The 17875-nt window shown below is 46.6% G+C and overlaps 1 long non-coding RNA gene across 1 annotated transcript in view; it reads left to right on the top strand.

The window, feature by feature from the left end:
- Positions 1–5797, top strand: part of LOC125943903 (uncharacterized) — a 14365-nt gene extending 8568 nt beyond the window's left edge. The window contains exon 3 of the long non-coding RNA XR_007465982.1: positions 5757–5797. This is a non-coding gene — a long non-coding RNA (uncharacterized LOC125943903). The remainder of the gene's footprint in view (positions 1–5756) is intronic.
- Positions 5798–17875: the final 12078 nt, after the last annotated feature.

A 17875-nucleotide genomic window follows, 5' to 3' on the forward strand; every position in this document is an offset into this window, starting at 1 on the left:
CCAGAAATTGCATAACTTCACGATAGCCACAAAGTTATCAGCACTCCACCGCTGGACGTAACTTCATGAAATGAAACGATGACTTACACCTAAAGGAAACACGAATCTACATAGCACGTCTGAGCGGTCTCCTCGGAAATCTGCCAAATTGAAGAAATAGAAAGTGGGCCGTAGTTCGCAGACTTCAAGCGGTATGGGCTAGTTCTTGTGGTAGTTGCTCTACTACTAAGCTGTGCTGGCCAGAAAGTTAGTTAGAGAGAGCACAGGAAAAACTCACGAACATTTGAGTTGCAAAATCAATAGCCCCTAAAAATATTATGAATGAACTTTTATATTCACTCCCTGCACCACATAATGAAATCAGAAAAAGAAAGTTAATGATTGTTCAAAGGGCGGAGTTGAGTGGCCTGAGAACGCGCGTTTATTTACGAATATTTTCAGATGAGTACCATTTGTGGCTTAGCGCATGGAAATACGGAAGAAACCCTAAGATCTTTTCTATATTGGAATGTCAAGTTATCCTTCGAGTGAGAAAACAGTACCTAGCCACACATAGCTAGAGGCATTGGTCTTTAAGGACACTCGGATGGATGGATGGGTGGGTGGATACGCGCCGGATGGGCGGAAGCGAAAGGAGTGTTGGTGGCGGAAAATCAGCGAGCACACAGAATATTGAGGACAGGGTCTTCTTTTCTGACTTCTCCCGGATTTGGACTATCTCGGATCTATCTTGCATACCTTTGATGTCTGACTGACTGGTAGTTGCGACAACTTCCGAAGGAAGGTTATGCGGACCGTCGAACTGGGGCAGGGCCCGATCGTACGCTACGAAAAAAGCCCTCGCTAGTTATGGTGCGAACTGGCTTGGTGTACATCCAGTAGACAGGCATGTACTGGCTGCTGGTTCCAGCGTGCGACCACTACTTCTTTTTCTTTCTGGGGTTTTACGTGCCAAAAGCAGTTCTGATTATGAGGCACGCCGTAGTTGAGGGCTCCGGATTAATCGGGACCACCTGGGGTTCTGTAACGAGCACTACAACGCACGCATACCGGCATTTTCGCATTTCATCTCCATCGGAATACGGCCTCCGCAGCCGGGATTAGCGTGCGACCACTAATTAAATGATCCGGAACGTTCGCCAGATCGACGCGGACGAAGAAGGTGGGCCAAGCGACACGCACCAGTCCATCCACTGTTCACGGGAGAGCTCCTCGGCGTTAACTTTTGCGTGTATAGCTGCCGGCGTAAGCAACACACTCCCGTGTTATCACTCTTGACACTTGCGGCTGTTGTGTTCTCACCTTGCCAGTCGTGAAGTTGTTATCGACACAACCAGTGCCAATTCGCTCGTCGCGTTTTCGACAAGCGCGTGAGCACCGAAAAACAGGTATATGTTGTTGCGGGACCATAAAAAGCGTCACAAACTTCTAGTAATTTGGAGTACACTGTGCACCACGACCGAGCTGGTTCTCGCTAACTGCGTCACAGCGCCCTGTGCGACCAGCATGCCCCAATGTACCCCCAAATGTAGCGAAATTACTTTTCAGTAATATTGTGCGTCAGAGAAAGCCCCACAAACTTCACCTAGTAAGATGCAGTACACACGCGAAAATAACTGCGCACCACGGCCGAGCTGGTTCTCGCTAACTGCGTCACAGCGCCCTGTGCGGCCAGAGTGCCTCAAAAATACCGAAATTAAGTTACAATAATGATGGGGCCCACAGAAAGCGTCGCAAACATGTGCCAGTACGATTCATTTACTCAACCTAACTGCGCCAGGTCTGCCGAGCTGTATTTCGTTAAGTGCGCCACAAGTCTCCGTTCCGCGCCGTAATCCTAAATGCGTCCCAGAGTGTCAAAGAAAATTTCTCACCTTGCCGTAGTCCAATAGTGTCGTAGTGCCGTGTCGAAGTGCAGAAGGAACGCAAGAGTACACCGAGAGCCCAAGAAACAGGCTAAGTGGACTCGCTCCGAATATTGGGGATGTATATCGAGTCTAACGGTGCCAATGGTGCCGCACTCAGAAGGATCATCGCCAAAACGGAGAGTGCTCTCGGCCTCATCCGGAGGATCGCCAACAGGCACCGGGGAATCAAGGAGGACAATCTCATCCGCATTATACACGCTTTTGTGCTCTGCCACCTTTCATACTCAGCAGCCATGCTTAATTGGCATGTTGCAGAGAGGAACAAGTTAAATTGCCCTCATCAGAAAGGTCTTCAAGCTTGCCCACGGCTTACCTGTGAGCACTCACACCGAATACCTGTTAAAACTCGGAGTGCACAACACGCTCGACGAAATAATAGAGGCGCAAGAGCGTTCACAGCTGCTCAGGCTATCCGGCACCCCGGCGGGCCGCAAGATACTCGATGAGATGGACCTCTACCCTGACGACCACTGCCCCGACGCCGTGCAGATTCCCAGCGACATCAGATCTCAACTACACATCACGCCCATTTCCCGCAATATGCACCCCGCACACAACGTCGGCAGACGTCGGGCCAGGGGTAGAGCTCTACTCGAACATGTCCGTAACAACCACATTGAGGCAAGCTTCGTGGATGCCGCAGCATATGTCCAACAAGACGCGTTTGCCATCTCCATCGTCGACTCTAATTCCAGGATCACTTGCTGCGCTACAGTACGCACTTCGAAGCCGAACAGGTTGCAATCGCGCTGGCAGTGCTCGATGGTCGCAGAGAGGTAATATATAGCGATTCTAAGGCGGCCATTAAGGCCTACCAAACCGGGATGGTCTCCCCTCAGGCCCTTCGCATTCTCCAAAGCTTGAAAAGTATCTCTCCGCATTCTCTCATTTGGTTTCCCGCTCACTTCGGGTCGACTGAGGGCTCTCCCTCTAACCCTAACGAGAGCGCGCACGAGGCCGCGCGAGGACTCACTGACCGCGCCGCCTCCGCAGTCCCCCTACCCCGCGGGGAACCATTGATGACGTGTAATGAGATCACTAAGCATTATTATCTGTCACGACGGGTATTCCCCCTCCCGCACCCTGCCTTATGCAGGGGGCGGGCGGTGACCCTTCGACTTTTACAAGCTCGTGCGTATCCTAACCTTGCGGTTCTTCACGCTATATACCCTGAAAGGTATCCCAGAGCGGACTGCCCTGCCTGTGGACTAACGGCAACATTTAACCATGTGTTGTGGGGGTGTGAAGCCATCAGCTCCGCCTTCAGCGAGGATAGGTGGGCTGCGCTTTTGGGCAGCCCCGAACTCAACGACCAAACCCTGGCCGTCGAGAGTGCCCGCGATCGGACCGTCAAGCTCGGCTTGCCGGTCCCTACGTGGGACTAGCCGGGTGGCGCGGGGTGTCCCCTGCGTCGTCTCTGGACCTCAATAAAGTTATTTCACTCACTCACTCACTCACTGTAAAAAAATGACCGCGCGGACGGGTCCCCGAACAGGCGAGCGCTCACATGCGCAGCCGGTTTCGCTCGCTTTGGTGGCGTGTCTGGCGCATCACGCATGCATCTGGCGCGTCATAGGCCTATCGCTACGCAACGCACAACAATAAGTAGAAAAATGTCCGTTCATTTATATGCAAAACTTTTTTTAGGTTTAGCGGAAAGAACAAAAAATAAAACATTGTCTGTCAACTTCATTTCACATTATTTTGTTTCCGCTGCTGGTTGTAACGTTCCTGTGTATTACGTGATGTCCGCGATATAGCAGTTTTGTAAACGCTGCCTGTCGGCTCTGCCGTTCAAGCCCAATGCCGCTTTGACAGGCCTATCATGTATTGATGTATCATGTAATAAATTATTATTAGTAGTATTATTAACTAACCGACGACATCAATACTAGCGTGACGTATTTCCTGTAGCCAGGTTTCCCCGAGTTTCCCCTCTTGAACAAACCAAGTTTGCCGAGGGATAGCCTGGTTTTGGTTGCTTTGTCAAAGGACACAGACGCTGCTCAGCGCCGTTAGCAACTACCGCACCTACAATTGCATCACAACGCACAGACGCTGCTAGGCGCGGCAGCAGCAACGCGCGAATTGACCTGCATGTTGCGTTTCGCTTCAACGCAAACTAAGCGTTGAAAGCACACTGCATACGAAGCTATCAGCACCGGCGCACTTTGTACACATCGCTGATCGCTTTGAAAATGAGGCCCGCGCGACGGCGCTCTTTGTCCACATAGCAAATCGCTTTCAGGACATGGGCGCCCACGCGGCGTGCGCTGCAGCAGCGCGTAGTGGCAGGCTAAGTCCCAGTTTGACCTTGGCTGAGCTTGAAGGTCAGATTTACAGAACCAGGCTTTTTCTGGGCCTTAGCTGGAGTAGTAGAGCTCTCGCTCTATAAGGGTATTGAAGCAAAGCTTTCTGTGGGAACCCTTTCACGGTTAGCAGAGCATTGCTGCTACTGCTGCTGCTGTGTTGCTCCATAGCTCACACACAGCAAAGCACTCGCGTAAGAAATTAAGATACCGCCCCTCGAGATGTGCAAGTGGTGAGTTTTGTTATTTGCGGACTTACGCAATGGGAAGCAAATGGTACTGAATGACCTCATTGGAACAAACAGCGCATAATTCATTTCTTAAAGCCTTTCCATGCCTTGTTTATTGGGGTTACGCACGACTGCTCGGCTGCTTTCTTGAGAAGAGTAGTGTGGAGGAGGGGGAGCGATGGGACAGTTTTCGTGACTGAGCAATAGCAATGGTGGTCGGTCCCGCATAAAGTGTACGTAAGTTTGGGCTGATTCCGGAAAGAAATTAAAATCGCTGTCTCGTGGATCGCGTGGTGGATGGTCTTCTCCTACTCTTCCGGTCAGGTCTGTAATCATTATAGCCGTGAAAAGCGCGGTGCAGGCTAGACGTTTTACAGCATTTTTTAACCGCTTTTCGGCGCCTTCGTTTCATATAGATAACAACAGGTGCTTTTAAACTGCATCGTATTTTTCTTGATGTACCACAACAACATTGGAAGACTTCGCCATTAGCTCTGTAATTCGAGCTAGTAATTGTGCGAAGCAGCCATGATGCTCGGTGCTGTGGTACAGCCAGAGTAGGTGGAAATATATGTTGTGTCCACCATCATGTCCCTTTTTTATTGTTCACCGGAAAGGTGGACTAAATTTCGAGATAGTGGTCAACTATTCACATCTAATATTTCGCATGTATTTCCTTCACAGACAGTACAGCTTCGCCAAATGGTGAGGCATTTGGAGTTGCCTCAAAGGAAGCTCAGCGCTTGGACGGAAGTGCTGAAGACGCCGAAGCCCGTCTATCTGTGGCCTGTGTGAACAACAACTGTGCAGTTTCACTGCTGAGAAAATAAGGCCAAACCCCGAGAAAATGCATTCGGCACTGAAACGCAACCACTGACTACTTCGGTCCGTTTCTTTTCGGAAGCAGCAGCTCAGTTTCTGAACCGGAGCTGCAAACGACGCCGGGCGGAATATATTCAGTGAGTGCACTTTTCGAATGGTGGTGAAATAATGAATAAATACACGAAGGCGGACTTATACACCTTCACCAATTTCCCTCGTCCCAGTTAGCGCTTTGAGGCAACTGGGGCGTTAGGTGCGCTGCATATCAAATATTAAGTCATAAAAAGTCAACGCGTACATCTTTTAGCTAAGGATTGAAGAATTTACGAGACGTGTTTGTCGCCGTACTCACTACGCGTCTCAAATTTAACTGTAGTGCCCTGTAACGTTTCTCCGAGATCAAGGTCGCCGTGTATGGTGATTCAAAACGTTGTAATAATGAATGAGAATTCCGCTTCATCTGCAAGGTCCATCGTGGTGGCTAAGAGATGCGTTCATCACTTGAATCTGTAGAGTGCCACTTGAACGCCATTTTGCTTTGCTGGTCCATGAAGCCTTTTTGCGTTCACCAAATTCCACAGTGTATGGGTTCTGCAAAACTTTTTTGAATAAGAGCCATTTCTTGATAAAATTAATTAATATGCGACACACGAAAGTGGTGCACATATTACGAATATCACGTGCAGCGGCCCGTCGAGTAGACTGACTGACTGGTACTGCGACAACCCAGTTATCCCTGTAGGGTTTAAGGCGGAGTGTAAGTGCAGGTGGCCCGTCAGAACTTCGGTGTCGGTTTCACTTTGATTGATTGATTGATTGAACGCCCACATATTTGTTGATTGGTTGGCTGCTTGGTTTGTTCACTAATACAGGGTTAGCAATTACGTCCGCTCTTACATTCCCAGTGATACCAACATAAAATTTATTCCGTGGGATTATGTTCATTGCCTCTGTAATCTTTAAGTGAAGCAGGTAATTTCCAACAAAATTTGTTATTTCCTGGCTCAGATTACGCATCCTAAGAACGAACGGAGTGCTGCCAACTGTTTTCATTGAATAACGGTTTCTGTCATGATCGACTACACTTGTGTGAAAACGCGTGCATCCGAATGGATCATGCCACTCTTGTGACTGAACACGTTCAATGTGCTAGTGTCACACAGAGTAAACGTGCCGCATCGGAGCAGTACGAACTTTCCAAAAGTGGCTTTCAACAGGCCACACGTAGTTAAAACAACTGGCGAGCAGTTCCTTCGCACATACAATGAGTGCTCGACGTTAGACATGTGGCTTACTTACTGCACGCCATTTGCATAGCAGTATTAATTACTAGGTTAGTTCATAGATTAAAATGCTATAGCATCGCGCCCATCCGTCATCGGCTTTGTTGGCTGGCGTCGACTCGACCCTCCCGGTGGGCAAGCGAAGTGATGTGCAGCCAGGAGCGGAGCTCCAGAGGCGCTCGAGTCAGGTAGGTCACCTGGGAGGGGAAGGAGCGAAGCAGTTGTGCAACAGCGCTGTGAACACAAAGTCTGCAACTAGGGGTGTCGTAAAACACGTTCTTCAAGCAAGAGCATTTGAAAAACAGGAGATCCACCAAAGACGTATATCTAACTTATATCCGTGTTTAATGTTTACCACGCGGCGTGTCGTCGGGCGTGTGCTCACTGTCCACTTTCTGTCGCAGTGAAGTTAAAGCTCCGACGGCGGAGCTTCTGCACATGCGTGACTACGCTGAGTAGTCCGGAAGCGTTTGACAGCGCTTTTGTTTTCCTGAAACATATAGTGAACCAGAGTAGCTTCCACATGCGATGGTTTCGCATTTGCCCACGTGCGGTAGAGAAAATGAGAAAAGTCCGGTAGGTCGAGTGTTGTGTTCAGAACACAATCAGAACACTGATTGTTGTGTTCTGTCTTATTTTATGTGTTAAATAAGGTGTTTATGCTTTCTCTTCCCCAGTTCAAGCTATCCTGAATGAAAATGTGGGATGCTTTACAGCGAAGCTGTTTATCGCTATGATCCCAGTGTTCTCTCATGGAGTAACGTCGACACAAAACTATCATCTTCAATTGTTGATACCCCCAAATGGTATGGCTCACACCCCCGTAAGAGGCTACACGCACTGAGGAAAGTGAAGCGAACAGTGCGCACATTATTTAGAATCACTCATACAACATACAGAACAGCTTACGCTTCAATGAAGCAAAAGCTCAAAACAAGCATCCGAACAACATCACTGATGATAAGGCGCTTCTGCGCCTACATGCAATTTGAAGCACGTAGCTCTCCCCGCATACCCTTCCCCGTAAAGATTACTGTTGCGCAAGCTGACGCGGCGACGGCAGCTTGACTGTAGCATACAGAGCTGGGAGTGATGTAACTACAATTTTTTACGTAAAAGAACAACCACCTAGCATATGACTTGTGTTGTGACAATGCTATGGGAAGCCACGTATAGTGAGGACGCCTCAAACAGCAGCGCACATACGATGCGCGCCGAATTTCTCTTCTCTCGGGTCCACCCATTATAGGTGCACGAAGTAGCCCCGCAAGTCAAGTTGCAGGCCGTCGAAACGTATTAGGCTAATAATTAGGTAAAGTTCATGTGAATGTCGCGACGTGAGTAATTTCAACCTACGTCGCAATGAGTAATCGTTCTAGTTGCCGTTTCGAGCTTCGCTGTCCAAGCACCTTCACAGCATGGATTGGAGACATTTTAATAGCTAAGCTGTTTAAGCTTGAGTTCCAGCCGTGCCTGGCGAAAACATTTGTTATAAAAGTCTAGAGAAATTTATAGCACATTTTAACGCGATGAAAGCTGCAGTATACCCTTTGTGTTTGGGACACTTTGTGATAGTTATGCAAGATATGGAACGTGAGGTATGCTAGAAGCGTTCGTCGACTGCAGCTGACTACCACGCACGCTTGAATCTGTCTTAATATGCTTTCTATCTAAGTGCTTTATACGCAATATTGCAGCTTTGTGATCGTTAGGTTAGTGTTTCTCGTCTTGTGCACCTTTCACAAAATTTACGAGAAAATTTACCGTCTACGCCTTTTAAATCCTCCCAGTACAACTTGCTCATCTCGCATCGAGCACTAAATTAAGGTCGCTATACTATGCAAGGTATTCGCTTAAATGTTGTTCCAAGACATTCGTGCCAAGAAAAAGCTATGGATTGGAACCGCTTGCCCGCCTCTAAACCTCCACTACTAAACCATGCATGTTTGATCAAATCAGCCTGGTGAAACTTAGATGTAATAAGTAAAAAAAATCAGATCCCTATTCCACTACCCTGCAGATCGAAGCCAGCGAAGCTGTGGTGGGTTCTGTCGTTGACACGAACATAATTCACTTGAGAGCAAGAAAGTGCGATTCATCATTTAAGATAAACCCGCGACTGTGACAGCCCGCATACCTAATTCACCTGTTCGGTCAATTCGGCTAGAAAAAAAACTATTTTAAATGACTGCCTATACTCAGATTTAAGGGTCAGTCATCGATGCGACCGTCACGGGCTTTCGATATTTGCAGCGTGGGCGATACCTTGTGATGAAAGTGCACAGAGAGCAAGCGCGACCGGCCCCGCGAACGGAGAATCATGTGACGGAACCGTCAGCGGTTGAACCGGAAGCGCTGAGCAAACGAAGTTTCCCATGAGCCTTTACGAGTATACGGCTCACCTATAGGCGTGAATAAACCGCACAAAAGAAAAAAAAACACCGCATATCCACGAAGTGAATGATGAGCGGGCGAAGCACCAGGGGATCTTTCGGGCAAAACGCCGGGCGCGTTCTCCGGAAGCCGAAAGTCGGCTTCCGGTTCTGGAACCGGAAGCCGGAGCTTGGCGTACATATACTATACATATATATATATATATATATATATATATATATATATATATACATAGTAAATATACTGTACATGTGTACAGTATATAGAGCGCTTATATTGCCCTTGTGCACCGCAGTGCCCCTAGCGGTCTCCATGCAAACCAGAGAGCTACGGACAACGGACGAGGAACAAGGCTCGGCGCTAAGGAGCTTCGCCCCTAAAATAATCATTCCTGATTCGACGCCTTTTCATCATTAGCCCTCTGCTATTGGTCCAATGTTTTCTGGCGTCAGGAGTTTCGAATCAAAACAGTTTGGAATCATGGGCGCTTTAACGTAAAGTGATTCCAAAGTGTTTTGATTCCAAACTCCTGACATCAAATTTACGTAACCACTGACGCAAGCATCGGGCGGTAACCCGCAGCGTTGGCTGAACAACGCCATCAAACACTCTCCTCGTTTATAGGAGGTCACCTTTGTTCGCTTTCAAAACCAATAACATTATCTACACCCAGCGGTTTTTCTTATCTAATTGGGTAAGAATAGGCGAGGAGCACGCTCTAGTAGAGAGGGTTTCGATAGGGCCGAGCCAGCAAACTGCAAATAGATAAACGCCTGAAGAGGGTGGTGCCGGCTTATGCAATTGGTCCGCTTCGCCTTACTTAGCTTGTGGTGGCTGGTCGAAAATCGTGGCGGCGTGCAGCGGAAGGATAAGAATGCCGCTAAAACGGAACCTCAGCAAGGAAGAGTTGGCAGAGCGATGTCGTATGCATGTCGAAAGGGCTCGATAACGTTTTACTGCCACGCAAAAAGGTTTATCATGCGCAAATAAATACATGCTCACCGGCAGGTGCGAGTAGCGAGGACCTGACCGATCGGCGGGCAGCCATCTTCTATTCCTTTCAGAACGGGGCAGTCTGTGGCTATTCAGAAAAATGTTTCAGTTTTGTTCGGCATAGTAATGCATTTTTTTTCGCGTACACGTCACTTGGACTGTGGTGAGTTGTCGTGGTTTTGTGAGGTCGCGTGACACACAGGCGAAGTGGGCAGTCGCCAGAAAACATTGGACCAATTGCAGAGGGCTAATGGTGAAAAGGCGTCGAATCAGGAATGATTATTTTTCTTTTGTGCGGTTTAATCATCTATAACCAGTGTTTACACGTTCTATCAGATGCGGAGCTATCGCGGTTTCCGTGACGTCGCGTGAAAGATCTGCTGAAGTTGGTTCCCATACAACTTGTACTCAGTTGTCGCCATATATCTCCCTTAGCAGCTGCATAAAATCGTCATCTATGCCTTCGTGCCTGACTATATCCCATAAGAAATCGGGTCATGTGGCCGTGTTATTAGGGACATTCTGTTATGCCTTTTCCTGTAAAATCTTTCTATTGTAAACGTTCAAAGACTACCCTACCTCGTGTCCTCTAGCCTTGTTCCGTCTCCCTGCTTGCGCTTTCAGAAAGTTTCGAATGAATCTATTGGGCTTTATTATGTTCCTGAGCCCTCCAATGATAACCGCTGGGTAATCGACCGCGCTGACTACTTCAAGCGCTACAGCGAAGCAGCTGCCATACCCTCGACCACTGTAACCGAAATGTCACTGCACCTACTTTATTTCATTACTCTGCGGCATGGAGTGCCTTGTCTTATTATAAGCGACCGGGGACGCCAATCCACTGCGGATAGCGTTGAAGAGCATCTACGTTTATGTGACTCCCACTGCAGGCACTCAACGTCGTATCATTCACAAGCGAACTGGACTCATTTAGCACAGTAATCGAACGATCACTAATACAATTTATCCGATCGGCAGAAGTAGATTGACGCTACTACATTAGGAAGCCAGTTGACTCACCCTGTTGGCTTTGTCTGCGAGCAGAAAAAATGTTGAGTCGAAGTGTGAAAACAGATTTGTAGATGTTAAAGAGAAAAACAGTAGGACTGCCACTGCGCAACGGATATATTGCCTTGCGTGGCCGTTCTTCAAGTCCTGAATAAATATTTTCCTACACTGGTTACAATAGGGTATATAAATACATACACCTGCTGTACGCTTTTACCAAGCGGTCTACCTGTTCTTGACGAATATGTAGAGAAAAGATACGATTTTGAACATGAAGGCGTGACAGGTGACACCATGACCCACTGCAACCCAGGTTTCTCGCAAACCAGGAACGGAGCGCTATTGGAAAAGGCATGACGCAAATTCAAGTAAGCAGTTTATCGCAAGCTTTGAAACTTTAGTTAACGCCTCAAGCGAAGGACGCCATTCTTGGTAGTTTTAGTATAGGTGCAATATATATCGGCCAAGATCAACATAAGATGATTAGCCGTTTGCAACGCTGCCAATGTTTTGTGATGTTATGTTTGTTTGCACACATCAACATTTCACAAAAAATTTATTGTCATAGCGTTTTGACGTATAAGAAAGAACGCAAAATTTTACAGGCCAGGAAAAACACCGAATGTAATATGAACCTCAGACGAAGAAAAAAGCAATGGAGGAACAACACGCCGCATAATAAACATCAATGTTGTTTTCAAGTTTCACGCATGCGTCCCATTTTATTTTGTTGCCATCGATCGTTCAAAGGATGGTTATACTATCGAAAACACATATGAATAGAGGATATGGTTAACAGTAACTTTTCGTCTCGCAAGATGTTGATTAAAAAATGTATTGGGAGCCACACAATCGTTATCGTACTGCGCTGAATTCGCTTTTAAATGTAATGATCAATGACAATAAAATAAAAGTTACCATGCGTATATCTCATTCAAAGAGAATATAAATAATATGCGAATTTTTTCAACCAGTAATCCATAATTTGTTCCCCGTTAAGTAGCTTTAATTTGGGTTCGTGATGGAGGACAGCTAATAATTTGCATGGCTGCGGCGGTAAAACGTAATAGTGTGTTACTGTAAGCCAATACTAACAGCCAGCCACAGCCTCAAACTAACACAGCTTCGAGGGAGGCTGTCATTAACAAAAGCCAGCCACTACTGCACTTAAACGCAGCAGCAGACTGCCTGCATGGAATCCGTCATGAACAACATCCAGCAAGACTGCACATAAACGCAGCAGCAACTGCTACTGCATTGGAGCACACCCCCAGCTGGCTGTTCTAAGCGATGGTCTTCATGCAGGCTGTGGCTGGCCGCGGCTGGCTGCGCTTAGCGACTGCTCCTATGCAGGCTGTGCTGTGTTGCTGCAAAGCTGCCGGCACGAGAACCTTCACCGTCAACAGCCAGCCATAGCTTTTAGGCTGATAGCGCAGCTCAGCACGAGCAAAAAGGAAGGTGGAAGGGGTAATGAAAAGGAACGGAGAACAGGGTGAGCTATAGGGAGGACATATATAGGGAGGGGATGGGGAGGGATATATAAGGACGGCATATTCACACGTGTTCGTACTATGAACCACGTGCCAACAAACTACTTCTACCGTTGTATTCTGCTCATTCTTAGTTGTTCAAGAGAGGCATTGCTAACTTTTGCCTAAATAATGCTTTCAAAAAATCATGCCACCATACCGTTTTGTCTAGCTTTGCTTCTCAGTGCGAACGGCTTTCGCAGGCTGGTTATCCCGTGTCCTTACAAGTGTTCGTAGCAGAACGGCAAGAGTCACTGGCCGCCATCAGTGGTTCTGTGGTACGTTTCCCTGCCAGCCGCAAGGGGAATGGCACTGACGTGCGCTGGCACCGAAGTTGTTGTGGTACCAGTAATATACGCGGCGGCGAGGGAATTGAACGGGAGCTAGACCTACGAGACTCTCTGGAGCGGGAATCGCGGTCTCGTCGACGATGGTGGGATGGTGTCCGTAGTGCATTAACAGTCTCGGCAAGGTCATCGATCAGTTGCTCAAGGTGAGACTGCCGGTCTTCGAGTTGCGATAGCGGAACGGTAGATTCCGTCACCACAGTACGTCTTGCTGAATAGTCAACGACGCGATCGGCCAGCTTCCTCCAGCTTGTCGAGGGACAGGTCGTATGGTGTGGTAGCCAAGGCAATAACCATATTCTGCGGCAGGCGCTGAAGGAACAGTTCTTGCAGCAGCAGCCTGTTTGCGTCCAGCATACTGTCACTGAGAAGTCGCCGCATGCGACGTAGAAGTACCGATGGTGTAGGTCGCCGAGCTCCTCTTCGTTGAGAAGCTGCTGAAGACGCCTGCGCACAGACACAGACGTGCGGTGCAGCACCATCGTTTTAGAGTGGCCATAGGGGGTGGTGTCGTGGTGCGCGTCCACAACGTCGTAGAACTCTGCAACCACCTCCGTTTAGAGTGCGGAGACAGCGTCATAGAACTTCGCTTGATGCGAAGTAATGCGCCGAAGCGTGAAAATTGTCTCCACGTGTGTAAACCAGGCTGCAGGATTCTGTGGCCAAAACGATGGCAAGTGAATTTGCACCGTGGCGATGCCCTTTGCGCCGATCGCCGGTCTGTCATTCGTGGTTCCTTCCATGGTGCCTTGCGATCACGTCCGGGTCTATACGTTATAGGGGCCGAGGTTAGGTCCACTATAACAATGTTTGAGTCGGCGACCGAAAGAACAACGAACAGTGCGAGCGGATGGCAGGAGCAGAAGAAGCTATATGTTATTCTTGTTCTATTTTTCTAACCTCGCAGCACGAGGAACGAGGCACATGCGTATGCACATGCACCTTAGTGCGCCATAAAGAAAAGGTGGCCGATGAAGATGACGATGGCCGATATACGGTTCTTCAAAGCTTGAAGTTCATAGTTTAAGTGAAGCCTAGTTTGCATGGTGTCATATTCACTTGAAAGGTGTGTTATTGACATTTCCATTGCAGCTCCACTGTTCAATGCCTTTACAAAGGTGTCTGCACTTTCAACGTGAGGAAACAGAGCACCAAATGTTTGATTTCGTTTATTCTACCTTTCGTCAATGGCGGAACCTTCATGAGTGAAAACAGAAGAGAAACCCCCACCCCCACTTCTTTTTTTTTTGTAGCTGAACCTTCCATTCATTCACCAGTTCTCATTTTTTGGGTGTTTCGTTGGATCAAACAGGAGGCTTACTCCTGATGATGAGAGGCATAACTCTGAAACATGTAAGTGTTTATATTGGTTTTCACCGCACCGTCCACGATTAACCACGAATAGAATTTTTCAAGCTGGCTACACGGCAACAGTTATCGATGCCGTGTAGCTAAATAAAGCTAGATAACGCTCGGTGTTTGCAGGCGACATCATTTTGCATATCCGGATTACGCCAAATTTATAACAGAATCAGCTGTATCAGCTTGAAAACACATTCGCGTTTTCCCAGCAGATGACATCCCTGATTCGATGGGAATGTTTAAAGAAGGCTTTAAAAGTTCTTTATTTTTTCTATACTCAGATGGTTAAGAAGGTTGCGTGCGAACAAAAATATCACTGTAAAATAGTTAACACCCCTAAGGGTTTTTTGAGTGTCTATAACTAACCCCCTAGCACCCTCGAAAAGCTGCTTTTTACAGGAAATTACAGACTTATGATGGTTGTTTTATTTGCAATAACACCCACTTCCTCGAGGGCGTTTACAACTATGGGGTGTAAGGGTGTGATGAGGGATATATTACCCCTTCACCTATCGGGTGTAATGGCGTGATGAGCATTATAAGAGCCCTTGCTGCAAGGGTCCTGAAGTGTGACGAGCGGTGTAGGTGCATATGCACGTCATTGTATGGTTCGTAAGTCTACTGTCAGCCAAGCACACACAGATGTTATGTATGGTGCACATATTTTAGGTAATGTGTGCCCAAATGTAGGGCGTAACAACTTTGGACGAAAACACTTAACCACATCTGATTGTTTCTTTTTTGCTTGAAATGGTAGCATTTACCCAGTGGCGTACCAACTATTTTGGGAGGGAGCACACCACAAACGATCTGACCTCTCACTACCTCCCTCCTTCCCTCCCTCTCTCTCTCTTTTTGTATATATATATATATATATATATATATATATATATATATATCTAGCGGAATTTTATTTGGATTTGCATTTATTTCATGGAACTATATAAAATGTGAAGATGTTGCAGGGACAAAAGGCAGTGAGCACCTCACAGACGTCCCGGATCCCGCCCAGTAGTAGCAGTGCAGCCGAACTTGCAAAATGCACATTAGCGACAAACAATTTTAATAATTTAACAAGGAATTGTACTTCGTGTCTCAGTCGGCAGCATAAATATGTCGCTAGTTTAGGTAATGGCAGTTTTGTTGAGGTTATACGCAACGAAATACAATCAATATCAAATCACTTGCAGTGTTCACAAGAAAAAAACGACAGCAGATGTGTGCGATCTTGGAGAATTACAAGCCGATTACCAGCGCAGCTGCTTCTTTGGAACAGTTGCAATAAAACTTTAGTTTCTTTTAATGATACCGCTTAGATTAAAAAGTGGCCCGTATACGACTGTTCCGTTTGAAACATTGCCCGCATGTAGTGCCTTGGAGCATTTATTGGTGGGAATTTTTATAAAGCCAGTATTTCATTAACGCACGTGACTTCGCCATAACATTTACCATGGCACCCTAGGTTCCTGTCGTAACTGTTGTAAGCCTGTTGTAACTTACCACTATGTCGGTACACTGCTGCCATATCACACGCTATAACACTTGAACAAGAATTTTTACACAGGCCGTGTTTGATCCAAGCGAAATTACCTTCGCACAAAAGAGTTTTCATAGTGTAGCACCCATTTTCGCTAAATTTGGTCTTGGTGGCCTTTGTAGTTCGGCCAGGGCAGCGGGCTTAATTCTTTCCCGCTAGTCAGACAGGCTCATAACACTCTAGAGTGCTTGTATACGTAATTTATAGCGAGAGCACGAATTGCCCATCTAGATTGAACTTCACCTACACATTACCTGTTAACTTGTCCTTACAGTCACCAAACGTAACGAAGCTGCCTCCTTTAGTTCATTAGGGCCACCAGGCGAACCTAATATTTCGCGCATAAAAATGTGCAAAAATAAAAAGATGACGGTTCAATAATTATTCGTAACGCTTCTAAATAAGCTTGAAACTTTAAATGTACCGGACACATTGCACCTAAAATGGTGCCAATGCCTTCAAAGTATAAAATAACTGAAATGCAGAGTTCTCTTGGGACATGGGGTAACAGCTAACGGCACCGTGTTACTTTCGAACACCTACATAAAATTTTAAAAAATCGTTATTTCATCAACACGCACTTACCATCGCACATAAACTTGGCGTATTGTTCTCCTACACGTTCGCAAAATTTGACCTTAGTTATAGTTGTAATTATGTCAGCGCAGCGGTTTTGCACCGCTCGTAAAACAGACTAATAACACTATGGACCACTAATACGTATTCTACTGAAAAAGGTGCATTTAGACCACCCAGTTGAAACACTGCTTATACATTACACATACCATGCCCATAGTTTCCCCAAAGTATAAAAAAGATGCCTTGTTTGACTGACCAAGGCCACCGGAGAAACAAACTATACGAATCTCGTATGAAGCACGAAAACACATGAACATTGCTTCGTACTTAGAATAAATAAAAATACAGTGCCCCGCAGAGTTAACCGAGGATACCGGGTTAAAACAACTAACTGCCTTGTATAACGCATAAAAATTGGAAAAAGTGATTTTTCGGTAACTATTTTCAGAGCCCATGAGCAACCTATACAGCGCAAATATTCGGCACACGTCACCAAAATGCGGCCCTCATTTCTTTCTTTTCTTCAAAATATGAAATATCTGCTGATTTTGTCCCAGCCAGGAAACAAGTACTAATAGTGTAGCTCTTCTTTAGAAACAGCCTGAAAATGGAAACGACCAAGTCAGAAGTGACGCATGCCTTTAAAAAAATTCAAGTCAGTGTTATATTGGTAATACAATGGCTCTGCACGATCGCCCAAGATCATTTTCACGAACATATCTACTATAAGTCGTAATCATGACTTATTGTAGATATGCTCGTGAAAATGACCTTGGTCGATCGTGAATAGGGATTTCAGTATAAATAGACCGCTGACTTGAAATTAGACACTTATACCGGTAAGGGGTTTGATTAGAATTTTGATGGTCATAAGATACTAAGACTACAACGCGTTGTTTGCTATCACTGGACAGATGTTAAATATTTCCAGCATTTGATAATCCAATGATTTCATGCTCTAGGCACAGCAGTCGTTGGGCGCAGCTCGTTATGATTTTATCCGGACCTCCCTCTCGCCCACAGGTTAAATATTGCAAGCTGATTGTGCTTTCAAATACGGATATATCGGTTCCAAAAACTGGGCATGATGCAAGTAGCGCAATCTGACATTTCATAGTGCGACAACCGCCCAACGCCATGTTTTCTCCACAACGTGAACGTGTATGGCGAATTCCGCGCGTCGTCCGCTACATATCGCGTCCCGAGGAGGCCCAAAAGGCAATCGGCGCTGCCCAAGCGGGAAATGCGTAGTAAAAAAAAAGCACTGATTACGACGTCTCCACTATATCAAGAAAGAAAAGTTAGCTTCAGCTGTAAATTTGTTGGACTTTACAGCATGCAGCCGGAAGTGCCCTCTTTCAGAAGTGCGGGGGGGGGGGGGGGGCACATAGCGTACTTTGCCCCCCACTTTTGAGAGTGACAGTGAAGGGGCACGTGCCCCCCTCCCCTGGCAAATACGCTTAAGCATGATTGACCAAAGATACAGACAGTATGACTGTATGGAGGGTCATTTATTCTAGCCTCCTGTACAATTTTAGATCTTGAACTAAGCTT

This window comes from Dermacentor silvarum, chromosome 3 (assembly GCF_013339745.2).
Source record: "Dermacentor silvarum isolate Dsil-2018 chromosome 3, BIME_Dsil_1.4, whole genome shotgun sequence".
Classification (NCBI taxonomy): Eukaryota; Metazoa; Arthropoda; class Arachnida; order Ixodida; family Ixodidae; genus Dermacentor; species Dermacentor silvarum.